This window comes from Apium graveolens, chromosome 2, assembly GCF_009905375.1.
Source record: "Apium graveolens cultivar Ventura chromosome 2, ASM990537v1, whole genome shotgun sequence".
Taxonomy (NCBI): Eukaryota; Viridiplantae; Streptophyta; class Magnoliopsida; order Apiales; family Apiaceae; genus Apium; species Apium graveolens.
Genome location: NC_133648.1, coordinates 146,706,200 through 146,718,848, shown reverse-complemented (window position 1 = coordinate 146,718,848; position 12,649 = coordinate 146,706,200). Strand labels below are relative to the sequence as shown.

The 12,649-nt window shown below is 43.1% G+C and overlaps 1 non-coding gene across 1 annotated transcript; it reads right to left on the bottom strand.

Annotated features, from left to right (window-relative positions):
- Positions 1–5,709: 5,709 nt before the first annotated feature.
- On the bottom strand, positions 5,710–5,816 carry LOC141710329 (small nucleolar RNA R71). Its single transcript, XR_012570855.1, has one exon. It is a non-coding gene; the product is annotated as a small nucleolar RNA R71 (small nucleolar RNA).
- Between the last annotated feature and the right edge of the window lie 6,833 nt (positions 5,817–12,649).

Below are 12,649 nucleotides of genomic sequence, written 5' to 3'. Positions count from 1 at the left end.
TCAGGACTAGAGCAACCAACTTTTACTTAGAATTAATTTTCTAACTAAAAGCAGCCACTAGTCCGGACAAGCTATTAGTCAGGACTAGAGCAACCAATTTTTACTTAGAATTAATTTTCTAACTAAAAGAAACCACTAGTCCGGACAAGAAAATTAGTCAGGACTGACCAACAAATCTTACTTAGAAAAATATTCTAAGGCAAAAACAAACTACAGAAACAAAGTAAAATAGCATCAAGGAAAGCATTCATTACAAATTCACCGGACTCAACCAAGTCCGGAGCAAAGTACGAATATTACATAGATCAAACGTATCAAAAAGTCTTCAACAAATAGAAAGTCAAGCGTCCGGAGCACTGGGAGGAATGAAACTGGGACAGGGGCCGTCAAATGGCTCCGGTTCCCCCAATCCGAGCTCAATGTCTTCCTTGGCCTTGATAAACTCGGAGACGAAGCTATCCCAATCGGCCTCCGGATTAGTCTTGATGTGTCGCTCAGCAACCAGCCAGCAGCGAGCTATCTCCGGAGCACCAGCATTGGCAAGGGCCCTATCGTACACATTAACACAAAAACAACAACCAATTACGAACTCCAAATCCTACCCTATCAGTCCGGACTAGTTATCCAAGTCCGGACCCTAACAGAAAACCCTAATTCCAGAAACACTATCAAAACAGAATCAAACACCAAAATATAGACAAAAACACACATATATACACATACATACAAAAACATCCAACAAAAACCAAACACAATAGCACAAAGAAAGAATTTAATACACCAGCAAAATAAAAGAATGGAACAAAAAGCAGAAAAGCAGGGGAAAAAGCTTACAAAGTAGAGATAACGGAGTTACTGGGGACGACCAAGAAGCAACCACTGGCCAAGCTACAGTGACAGACGGCGACGGCAAGAACGGCAAAGCAAAACTCCAGAGAAAGAAAGAGAAATAGAAAAATTGAAGAAACAATAAAAACAAAACAAAGAGCACAACACCTCCTTTTATAGGGGGGTGAAAAACTAAACAGCCACACCACGTGGCACGATCCTAGCCGCCCATCACGAGCGGTCATTATTGGAGAGTCATTATTACAGCACGTCTTTTGAAAAAGACAACTGTAATAATTCAAATAATTGAGGGGAAATTCCCCAAAACCGTTTCAACTTCCAGGTCCGGACTATGCAACTCAATTTAATCCGGACTGGGGGGCAAGAAAAGCTCAACTCCTGCTAAGGACAACAACCTTAGTCCTGATTCGCCGAACTCAACGAACTTCGGACTGCGGGCAGAAAAGCTCAACTCCTGCTAATGACAACCACCTTAGTCCTGATTCCCCGAACTCAACGAACTCCGGACTGGGGGGCAAGAAAAGCTCAACTCCTGCTAATGACAACCACCTTAGTCCTGATTCGCCGAACTCAACGAACTCCGGAATGGGGGGCAAGAAAATCTCAACTCCTGCTAAGGACAACCACCTTAGTCCTGATTCGCCGAACTCAACAAACTCCGGACTGGGGGCAGAAAAGCTCAACTCCTGCTAATGACAACCACCTTAGTCTTGATTCGCCGAATTCAACGAACTCCGGACTGGGAGGCAAGAAAAGCTCAACTCCTACTAAGGACAACCACCTTAGTCCTGATTCGCCGAACTCAACGAACTCCGGACTGGGGGCAGAAAAGCTCAACTCCTGCTAATGACAACCACCTTAGTCCTGATTCGCCGAACTCAACAAACTCCGGACTGGGAGTCAAGAAAAGCTCAACTCCTACTAAGGACAACCACCTTAGTCCTGATTCGCCGAACTCAACGAACTCCGGACTGGGGGCAGAAAAGCTCAACTCCTGCTAATGACAACCACCTTAGTCCTGATTCGCCGAACTCAACCAATTCTGGACTGGGGGCCAAGAAAAGCTCAACTCCTGCTAAGGACAACCACCTTAGTCCTGATTCGCCGAACTCAATGAACTCCGGACTGGGGGCCAAAAAAAGCTCAACTCCTTCAAACAAAACAATAAGAAACTCATGTTCTAAAACAAACAAAAATAACACTCCCCCATCCAGAAAATCTGCATAAGGGAGTGGGGGGCACATGATAGTACATATGGCTCCTGTTAGGCCTACTCCTAAGCTCCTAACTCCATACAGCTCCTGGGAGGCCTACTCCTAAGCTCCTAACTCCATACAGCTCCTGGGAGGCCTACTCCTAAGCTCCTAACTCCATACAGCTCCTGGGATGCCTACTCCTAGGCTCATAACTCTACGCAGCTCCTAGAGGGAGTAGTCCCGTACACCACCACTCCTGACCAGCTCGGTCCCGCAAGTAGAGCCTTGATAAACCCCGACACGTGAGACGTTGGCCCAAGCACGTGACGGGAACAACTGTCACACATCAATTATGGGAATAATCAGGGCACGTGTCAGAGGATCCTCAGAACATTCCTCGACCAGTCCCACGCCGACACGTGTAAAGCATCCACTCCAGCCAGGTGCCCTCCGCTCCCAGAACCAATGGCTACGATTCAAAGGTACTGACCCCAAAACCCTACCCTTGAGCTATAAGTAGCCCAAGAAGGTGAGGTTTTGGGGTTAATCATTCTCACACACTCATACACACACACAGCCACCCTGCATTCATATCCATCTTCATCTTCCCAAAAAGCTAGTTCTTACTCTCACGCCGGAGGCGCCGCAGGACTCCAACCCCCCTTCCGGTGTTGTTTTGTAGGAACCCAACCACAGCTACACCTCTACAGCGGAGAAGGATCCAGGACGTCGTCGAAGGAGCAGCCCCGCCACCAGGAGTTATCACCACCCACTGATTGAGGGAGCCCTAAATAGAAACCATCGCACCGGATAGGCACCTGGAGAACCTGGATGATTATGTTCTTTATGTCATCCGTTGTATTCCGACTAAAATATATGCTCAACTTCTGGAAGTTCACTTGCTGCCCCGTTGCCTTCTCATAGCCACTCAGACACTCTTTAATACACAGGGCTTCTTCCACCGAGGCTCGAAAAAATAAATAGCAATCATCAACAAAGAAAAGATGAGACACTATAGGTAAAGAGTTTGCAATTTTTGCACCCATGAAGACTTCCCCTGGCTTGGTTTCGTTGGATCAGAGTAGATAAACCTTCCGTGTAAAATAAGAATAGATAAAGTGATATAGGGTCTCCTTGACGGAGTCCACGCCCTGAAATAATTGGCCCTACTTAATGTCCAGACACTAGAAAAGTATATCTGACTGCAGTCATGTATAACTTAATCCAATCCACCCATACACCTGAGAAACCCGTCTTCAATATAAGATCCACTATAAATTTCCATTCTACCCTATCATATGCCTTCCTCATGTCTATTTTCAACGCCGAATATCCCATTCACCCTTGAGTTTTCTTTTTCATCCAATGATTCACCTCATACGCCGCTATCACATTATCAGTTATATATCTGCCAGGTATAAAAGCCCTTTGCATTTCTGAGATTACTGTTAAGAGCACCTTCTTCATTCTATTGGCCAGCATTTTTGTAATAATCTTCATCATCACATTGCATAAGGAAATGGGCCTTAAGTCACCCATTGTTTCAGGAACCTTTTTCTTTGGAATGAGAACTACCAATTATTGAGTGGCATTTATGACACTTATTAATGCTCTAATAAGTTTTGAATTAATGCATTTGTACTCAAGTTGTTAAGTGTTTTAATGTGTTTTCTAGTGTTTTTGCATTTCAGGCATTATTCAGGTAATCAGGTGAATTAGCATTGTTTTGGTGATAATTTGGTGTCCAAGTGGTGTTGGAATAAATATCATGGAAATCCGTCTCGAAGCAGCAAGAATTAAGAAGAAATCTGAGTTTTTCCCAAAAGGACGGCGCGCCCGTGCTGTGATAGCACGCGGCCGCGCCGGGGTTCCAGAAATACAGCGCGGTCGCGCCGATGCCGAATTCAGGAATCCTGTTTCTAATACAATTCTAAAAGGGAAGGCTTCCAGATTGTTGAGGGCTTCTATATATATTCATATTAGGTCGTTTTAATAAAGAGACCGACCAGAGCGCAAGGAAAAGTCGACAAGAGACCTTTAGCACAATTCAACAAAGGCGAAGACGTTCTAGTTTTTTTTTTAATCTTTGTTTTGAGTTGTAATTTGGATGCTTGTTTCTTGTTTTGCTGAACCTATACTCTTGTTTGTATTTGGTTAAATTATTCGTATAAAGACTATGTTTTATATATCATGTTTTCATCGAAACCCACGTTGATGATGAGTCCGATTATGGGCTAATTGTTCTCGTGGGATTCTAGCGGATTTATTTATGGATTTCTTTAGTTAAATTGTTTGATGCCTTAGTATGTGGTGATTGTATGATATCCTAGTATTGGTTGTGCGTATTCGTTTTATGAGTGTCGCGAACTTATAAGATAGTGTGTTAATTCTTACTGAAGCGAAAGTGAATTTAAGGATTTAGAACTTGACATGCTAGCATAGGTTCATGTATTTGTCAAGCATGATTCGTAGGTAATTTTAACCATCTTACTTGCCCTATGTAATCAAGATAGATAACTTGTGCTTAAACCGTTATGTTGTCAAATTCTATAGACATATAGGGTCTCAATATAATTGGTGCCTATTCAGCTTCTATCTCTTTTGTGGATGTCTGGTAGAATGGTACTCGTGCAACCAAAGTTGGCGTTTATCAGTTTCGTGTCATCTGATTATTATCATCACCATTGCATACTAAGGTTAAGAATAATAAGGCTATTGAATAAAGTATTTAATGAAGTTAGAATCCCATGTTTGTCATATATATTAATTTAGTCAATCTTATTCTCATAGTTATAATTATTAGTTAATTCTTAGTTATAAATAATCTCAATTTGTTATCGTCTTAGCATTGGATAATAACCATACATTATTGCTTAGGTGCATAAATTGATCAGTTAACCAATACAGTCTATGTGGGAACGAACTAGAAAATATTCTATACTACTTGCAAACTCGTATACTTGCGTATATTATTAGCGCGTGTTTAGCGACTAACCAGTTTTTGGCACCGCTACCGGGGACTGCAGTGTTAATTTATAGTTTATGTGCTTTCCATCAGTGGTCGTTAAAGTTCATTGACTCGGACATTGTTACTTAATTGTTCCTTGTCTGGTTTCAGGTACTCTAGCGAGGGTGTGTGCATATGCGTTCGCGTACTCGTAAGAGAACACTGGATAAAGCCAAGGAAGAACTTGTGGTAGTTCGTAGGGAAGTTTTTGAGGATAAAGAGAAGTTAGAGGAAGAAGAGAAAGTTGCAGAGCCAATTGTAGTAGCTATGGGTGATAAAGCAGAAAATCTGAAGGCTTTGATGGACTATTCTAAGCCTAAGATTAATGACATTCAGTCTAGCATCATCGGATCAGCCATCAGGGCTAACACTTTTGAGATCAAGTCAAGAACGATCCAGATGATACAGAACTCAGTTCAGTTTGGGGGTTCTCCAACTGAAGACTCCAATATGCACATCATGGATTTCATCGAGATCTGCGACAATTTCAAGTTCAATGATGTTACTGAAGATGCTATCAAGCTGCGACTCTTCCCATTCTCTCTGAGGGACAAGGCTAAGTGCTGGTTTCATTCTCTACTAGCAGGGTCTATCACCACTTGGGAAGATCTTGCTCAAAAATTTCTCACTAAATTCTTCCCCATGGCGAAGACTGCTACAATCAGGAATGCTCTTACCCAGTTTGCGCAGCAAACTGGAGAATATCAGTGTGAGTCTTGAGATCGATATAAGGAGATGCTAAGGAAGTGCCCACATCATGGCATGCCTGATTGGATGATTATTAATTGTTTCTACAATGGATTGGGTCCTACTTCTAGACCCATGCTTGATGCAGCATCAGGAGGAGCCTTGTGGGCTAAGAGCTACGATGAAGCGTATGAACTTATTGAACTGATGGCTGCTAATGAGTACCAGAATCCTTCCCAGAGACTGACTCAGGGAAAAGTAGCAGGAATTCTGAAGTTGGATGCAGCAACTTCTATCGCTGCCCAACTTAAGGCTTTGACGATGAAGGTGGACACCTTGGTGAATTATGGAGTTAATCAAATCACTAGTGTCTGTGAGCTTTGTGTTGGTGCCCATGAGACTGATCAGTGCGCAATTTCTAGTGAATCAGCTCAGTTCGTGAGCAACTTCCAGCGATCACAGCAACCTGTGCCAGCCACCTATCATCCTAATAACCGCAATCATCCTAATTTCAGCTGGAGCAACGCTCAAAATACGGTTCAACAGCCTTTTCAGGAGTATCCAGGTAAGTAGTACAACCCCCCTGGTTTTCAGCAACCACAATATGCGCCAAGACAACAACTCCAGCTGCAATAAGCTAATGAAAAATCTGAATTAGAGGAATTGAAGCTTATGTGCAAGAGTCAAGCTGTTTCTATCAAGTCCTTGAAAAATCAAATTGGGTGAATTGCCAATGCCTTGCTAAATTGTCAACCTGGTACATTGCCTAGTGACACTGAAGTGCCAGGAAAGAGGGAAGCTAAGGAGCAGGTAAAGGAAATCACTTTGAGGTCTGGGAAGGTTGCGAATCCCGAACAAACTCAAGAGTTAACTGAAGAAGCTGGGACTGATAAAGAAGCAAAGCAGCAGGATGAAGAAGTGGAATCAAGGAAGACTACTATTGAGCACACTCCGCCTGAGGGTAATACAGGGGAGAAATAGATCTATCCTCCACCGCCTTTTTCTAAGCGGCTTCAGAAGAAAAAGCTGGACAAGCAATTTGAGAAGTTTTGGAGGTGTTCAAGAAACTTCATATCAACATACCTTTCACCGAGGCTCTCGAGCAGATGCCTAGTTATGCAAGATTTATAAAAGGTATTCTCTCTCGGAAGGTGAAGCTAGATGATTTAGAGACCGTCGCTCTCATGGAGGAATGCAGTGTTGTGCTGTAGTAGAAGTTGCCTCCAAAGCTTAAAGATCCAGGAAGCTTCACTATTCCATGTACTATTGGAAAAGTGTCTTTTGACAGATGCTTATGTGACTTGGGAGCTAGCATCAATCTGATGCCCTTTTCAATCTTCAAGCAATTGGACTTACCTGATCCCAAACCAACTTATATGACCTTGCAGTTGGCTGGCCGTTCTATTACATATCCTCGAGGTATTGTGGAGGATGTCTTGGTCAAGGTTGATAAACTCATCTTTCCTGTTGATTTTGTAATTCTTGATTTCGAGGAGGATAAGAAGATTCCCATAATCTTGGGAAGATATTTCTTGGCCACTGGTCGGATCTTGATAGATGTGCAGAAGGGTGAGCTTACAATGCGAGTGCTGGATCAGGATGTTACCTTTAATGTGTTCAATGCCATGAAATTTCCTATTGATAATGAGGAGTGCTTAAAAGTGGAGTTGGTCGATTCGGTGGTCACATTGGAACTTGACCAATTGCTAAGGTCTGATGCCTTAGAAAAAGCCTTATTGGGGAATTCAGATAGTGAAGATGACGAAGGTGAAGAGCAATTGCAGTATTTGAATGCTTCTCCCTGAAAGAGGAAGATTGATATGCCTTTTGAATCTTTAAGAATGGAGGAATTGAACAAAGCTCCTAAACGCCTCAAGCCTTCTATTGAGAAATCCCCCTCTCTTGAGCTTAAGCCTTTACCTGAGCATTTGAGGTATGCGTTTTTAGGTGATGCATCTACTCTACCTGTTATTATTGCATCTGACCTTTTAGGTAGTGATGAGAAAAAGCTTTTGAGGATTCTGAGAGAGTTCAAATCGGCAATTGGATGGACTATAGCAGATATCAAGGGGATCAACCCTTCTTACTGTATGCATAAAATTCTGCTAGAGGAAGGTAGCAAGTCTACAGTCGAGCAGCAAAGAAGACTTAATCCTATCATGAAGGAAGTAGTGAAGATAGAAATTCTGAAGTGGCTAGATGCAGGGATCATCTATCCTTTCTATAACAATTCATGGGTAATCCCGGTTCAATGTGTACCAAAGAAAGGTGGAATTACTATGGTAGCAAATGAGAAGAATGAGCTTATTCCGACAAGGACAGTCACGGGGTGGAGAATCTGCATGGACTATCGGAAGCTGAGCAAGGCCACTAGGAAGGACCACTTTCCATTGCCCTTCATTGATCAGATGCTTGACAGGTTGGCCGGTCATGAGTATTACTGTCTTCTGGATGGCTATTCGGGTTACAATCAGATTTGTATCGCTCCAGAAGATCAGAAGAAGACTACCTTCACTTGTCCATTTGGTACTTTCACCTTCAGACGAGTTTCTTTTGGTCTGTGTGGTGCACCAGCCATATTTCAGAGATATATGATGGCCATCTTTTCTGACATGATTGGCCAAAATATGGAGGTATTCATGGATGACTTCTCAGTCTTTGGCAATTCTTTTGACGAATGCTTGCAGAATCTGGGACACGTTCTCAAGAGGTGTGTTGAGACCAATCTGGTTCTCAATTGGGAGAAATGCCATTTTATGGTGTGTCAGGGCATTATTCTAGGGCACAAGGTTTCTAATAAAGGCCTAGAGGTGGACAAGGCCAAGGTGGGGGTCATTGAGAATCTTCCTCCACCAATTTCTGTTAAGGGAATTCGCAGTTTTCTTGGACATGCGAGTTTCTACAGGCGTTTTATCAAAGATTTCTCAAAAAATTCGAAGCCTTTGTGCAGTCAATTAGAGAAAGATGTTCCTTTTAAATTTGATAATGAGTGCCTTGCAGCTTTTGAGACATTGAAGAAGAGTTTAATCACGGCACCTATCATAACTGCACCTTATTGGAATGAGCCTTTCGAGATGATGTGTGATGCAAGTGACTATACAGTTGGAGCAGTTCTTGGGCAGAGAAAGAGCAACATATTTCATGTGGTCTACTACGCTAGTAAGACTCTAAATGGTACTCAACTGAATTACACTACTACGGAGAAAGAACTTTTGGATATTGTCTATGGTTTTGAGAAATTTTGATCTTATCTACTTGGGACTAAGGTGACAGTTTTCACTGATCATGCCATCATTCGATATCTCGTCTCAAAGAAGGACTCAAAGCCTAGATTAATTCGATGGGTTCTTTTGCTCCAAGAATTTGAACTAAAGATTAAGGACAGAAAAAGAACTGAAAATGAAGTTGCTGATCATCTCTCGTGTTTAGAGAATCCTAATGCTAATTCATTGGATAAGACAGTGATAAATGAGTCTTTTCCCGACGAGCAGCTGTTTGGAGTGCAAGAAGAAGAGCCGTGGTTCGCAGACATTGTGAACTACCTTGTGAGTAATATCATGCCTCCCGACTTATCTTATGCTCAAAGGAAGAAGTTTCTTCATGAAGTGAAGTGGTATATGTGGGATGAGCCGTTTCTTTTTCGCCAAGAAGCTGACCAAATCATCAGAAGATGTATTCTCTATAGAAAAACGGGGGGAATCTTGCGAGATTGCCACTCAACAGCTTATGGAGGACATTATGGTGGAGAAAAGACAACAGCTCGTGTTCTTCAAGAAGGTTTCTTTTGGCCAACATTATTTAAGGATGCTCATCAGTTCATTTTGAAATATGATCGATGTCAACGTGTGGGTAATATGTCTAAGAAGGATGAGATTCCTCTTAATGTGCTTCTCAAGGTTGAGGTCTTCGATGTTTGGGGAATTGACTTCATGGGGCCATTTGTCTCATCTTGTAACAATCAGTATATCTTATTGGCGGTTGATTATGTGTCAAAATGGGTTGAAGTTAAGGCGTTTCCAATGAACGATGCAAAAGTGGTGCTTAATTTTCTTCACAAGCAAATATTCATAAGGTTTGGAACTCCAAGGGTCATAATCAGTGATGAGGGGTCGCAGTTTTGCAATCGCAAGTTCACTGCCATGATGAAAAGGTATAATGTGAATCATCACATTGCTACGGCTTATCATCCTCAGACAAATGGTCAAGCTGAGGTATCTAACAGAGAGATCAAGTGTATTTTGGAGAAAGTGGTATGTTCATCAAGGAAGGATTGGTCTTTGAAGCTTGATGAAGCTGTTTGGGCGTATAGAATAGCATATAAGACTCCATTGGGAATGTCGCCGTTTCAGTTGGTGTATGGTAAGGGGTGTCATTTGCCTGTGGAGCTCGAGCATAAAGCTTATTGGGCTTTGAAGAAATTGAATCTGGACTTAGATGCAGCTGGAAAGAAGAAGATGCTTCAGTTGAATGAACTTGACGAGTTTCGACTTCAAGCTTATGAGAACAACAAGATGCATAAGGAGAAAGTCAAGAGGTGGCACGATCGAGGTCTAGTGCTCAAGAAATTTGTGCCAGGGCAACAAGTTCTTTTATTCAACTCTCGTCTCCGTCTTTTTCCTGGAAAGTTGAAGTCAAGATGGTCAGGGCCCTTCATAATCAAAACTGTGTATCTACATGGAGCGGTGGAAATTTTTGTGAATGATCCGGGCCAAGCATTCAAGGTAAATGGTCAACGGTTGAAGCATTATTATGGTGACACGGCAACCCGCGAGGTGGTTAGTGCCATTTTATTATCCACTTGATCTCAAGATTCTACATCGAGCTAGCGACGTAAAAGAAGCGCTTCTTGGGAAGCAACCCAAATTTATTGTATATTAGTAAGTAGAGAAAGCAAGAAGAAAAGAGAAAATCACAAAAAAATCAAAAAAATGGAAAAAAATCAGGTCTGACTATAGAAGCCTGGCGCGACCGCGCTGTCCCAGCGCGCGCCCGCGCTGTCCCAGCGCGCGCCCGCGTCATTTACACAAAAACATGGCACGCCCGCGCCGGTTTGGCAGAAGTAGCGCGCGCCCGCGCCGTCCCAGCGCGTGCCCGCGCCGTGTCCCGACTCTGGAAAAAATAAAAGGCAGTTTAAGGGGGGATTGGGAATTTTGTCCCAAAATCAATTCCCAACCGGATTTTACTCCCCCACATCCCATAATTCCCTCTCCAAATCAAACCCATTACTCCCATTATTCCCATAATTAAATCCCACTTCTATTCCATATCTAATTCTCTTTTCACCACCTATATATACATATACCCCATACACAAACTTTTTCACCAATTCACAAACTCTCAAACACAAATTCTCTCTCAAACACAACTCTTATTCTCTCTAATCAATTTCCATGGCACCCAAGAGACAAAGAACATAAGTTGGAAGCAGCACCACTGATTCTTCAACTGCGAGTGGTGTGAGGCCCAGGTTTTTTTACTCCTGAAGCTGAGGAGGAGTACACGAGGCTTCTTTCGAAGCCAATCGTCAAGGAGCGAGGTTTTCTGCCATCAGGGAACGATGGTAAGCTTTTGGAGATGATTCTTGAGATGGGTCGGGTTCCTTTTTACGAGGCACCAGCTGCTGTGCCGATGAGTGTGGTTCGCGAGTTCTATGCGAACACCAAGGCCGAGAAGAATGGCTTTACTGTGGTGCGAGGGAGGACGGTGGAGTATAGTGCAGAGGCTATCAGGGTTGTGATTGAGCAGCCCATGAGGAAGCCCGAGCAGGATACCTGGAATGATAAGACTCTAGAGGACTTTGATTTGGATCTCATTATGGCTACTCTGTGCTGGCCCGACACTCACTGGAAGATCAAGAGGGGCACAGTCGCCGAGTATTCTACGTTCCCGGTTTCCGGCATGAACAGGTTTGCCCGTGCATGGAACGTTTTTATATGTGCTAATATCATGCCATTTTTGCATGTGCATGAGGTTACTGTGGAGCGTGCACGGCTGTTATGGGGCATTCTGCAGGGTGATTATATAGATTTGGGGATGGTTATCTTTCAGGGGATTCTGAAGTTCTTGAGGGGGAGCACTACGGTCTATTCCGTATGCGTCCATGGTGACAAAGCTGTGCGTGGCAGTTGGTGTGCATTGGCCCGCACATGAGCAGTTGCAGATTTCGAGTGCTCCGATCGATAGCACTACTTTGGCTACGATGCAAGAATGGGATGGAGGAAAGCCCGATCTGAAGGGGCTTGGGTATTCTTTTGACCACCTACCTGGTGGGAGGCCAGCTGCTGGTCAGGCGAGCAAAACTGCATGGAGATCTCAGCTAGGAGATGAAGGAGGACCATCGTAGCAGGAGGCAGCAGGGGCAGACATGGGTGCTGGTTTGAGTTCGACGCAGTATAGGCATTTTGCGAGGAGGATGGATGCGATGCACGACATCCATAGTCGTTTTGCACACGATCTCACCAGGAACTTGGGACTGCATTTAGAGACACCGGAGTTGATATTCAGTGGCCAGTATTTGGTAAGGACTCTGTGTATCCGCCTCTTGACACGCTTGACACTCCACCCCTTGAGGGTGAGGATTCTGATTCAGAGTAGGTATGTCTGATTCCTTACTATAACCTTCACTGAGGACAGTGAATATTTTAAGTTTGGGGGTAGTAGTTAAAGGAATATGTTTGAGTGAGTCTCATATAATTGCGTGTTCATGATATTTTTATTCATATAGTTGCATGTTTTGCCATGTAGTTTTTTTTTATTTTGGTAGTTTTATGATATTTTGTTCATGTAGTTTCATGCATTTGCATTATAACATGATCCCTTAGATAATTTTTCCAATTGACTTGTGATATTGATGCTAGTGTAGTGATGTCGTGTCTAGAGATGTTAAGTCGTATTAAGTTGATTTGCATGC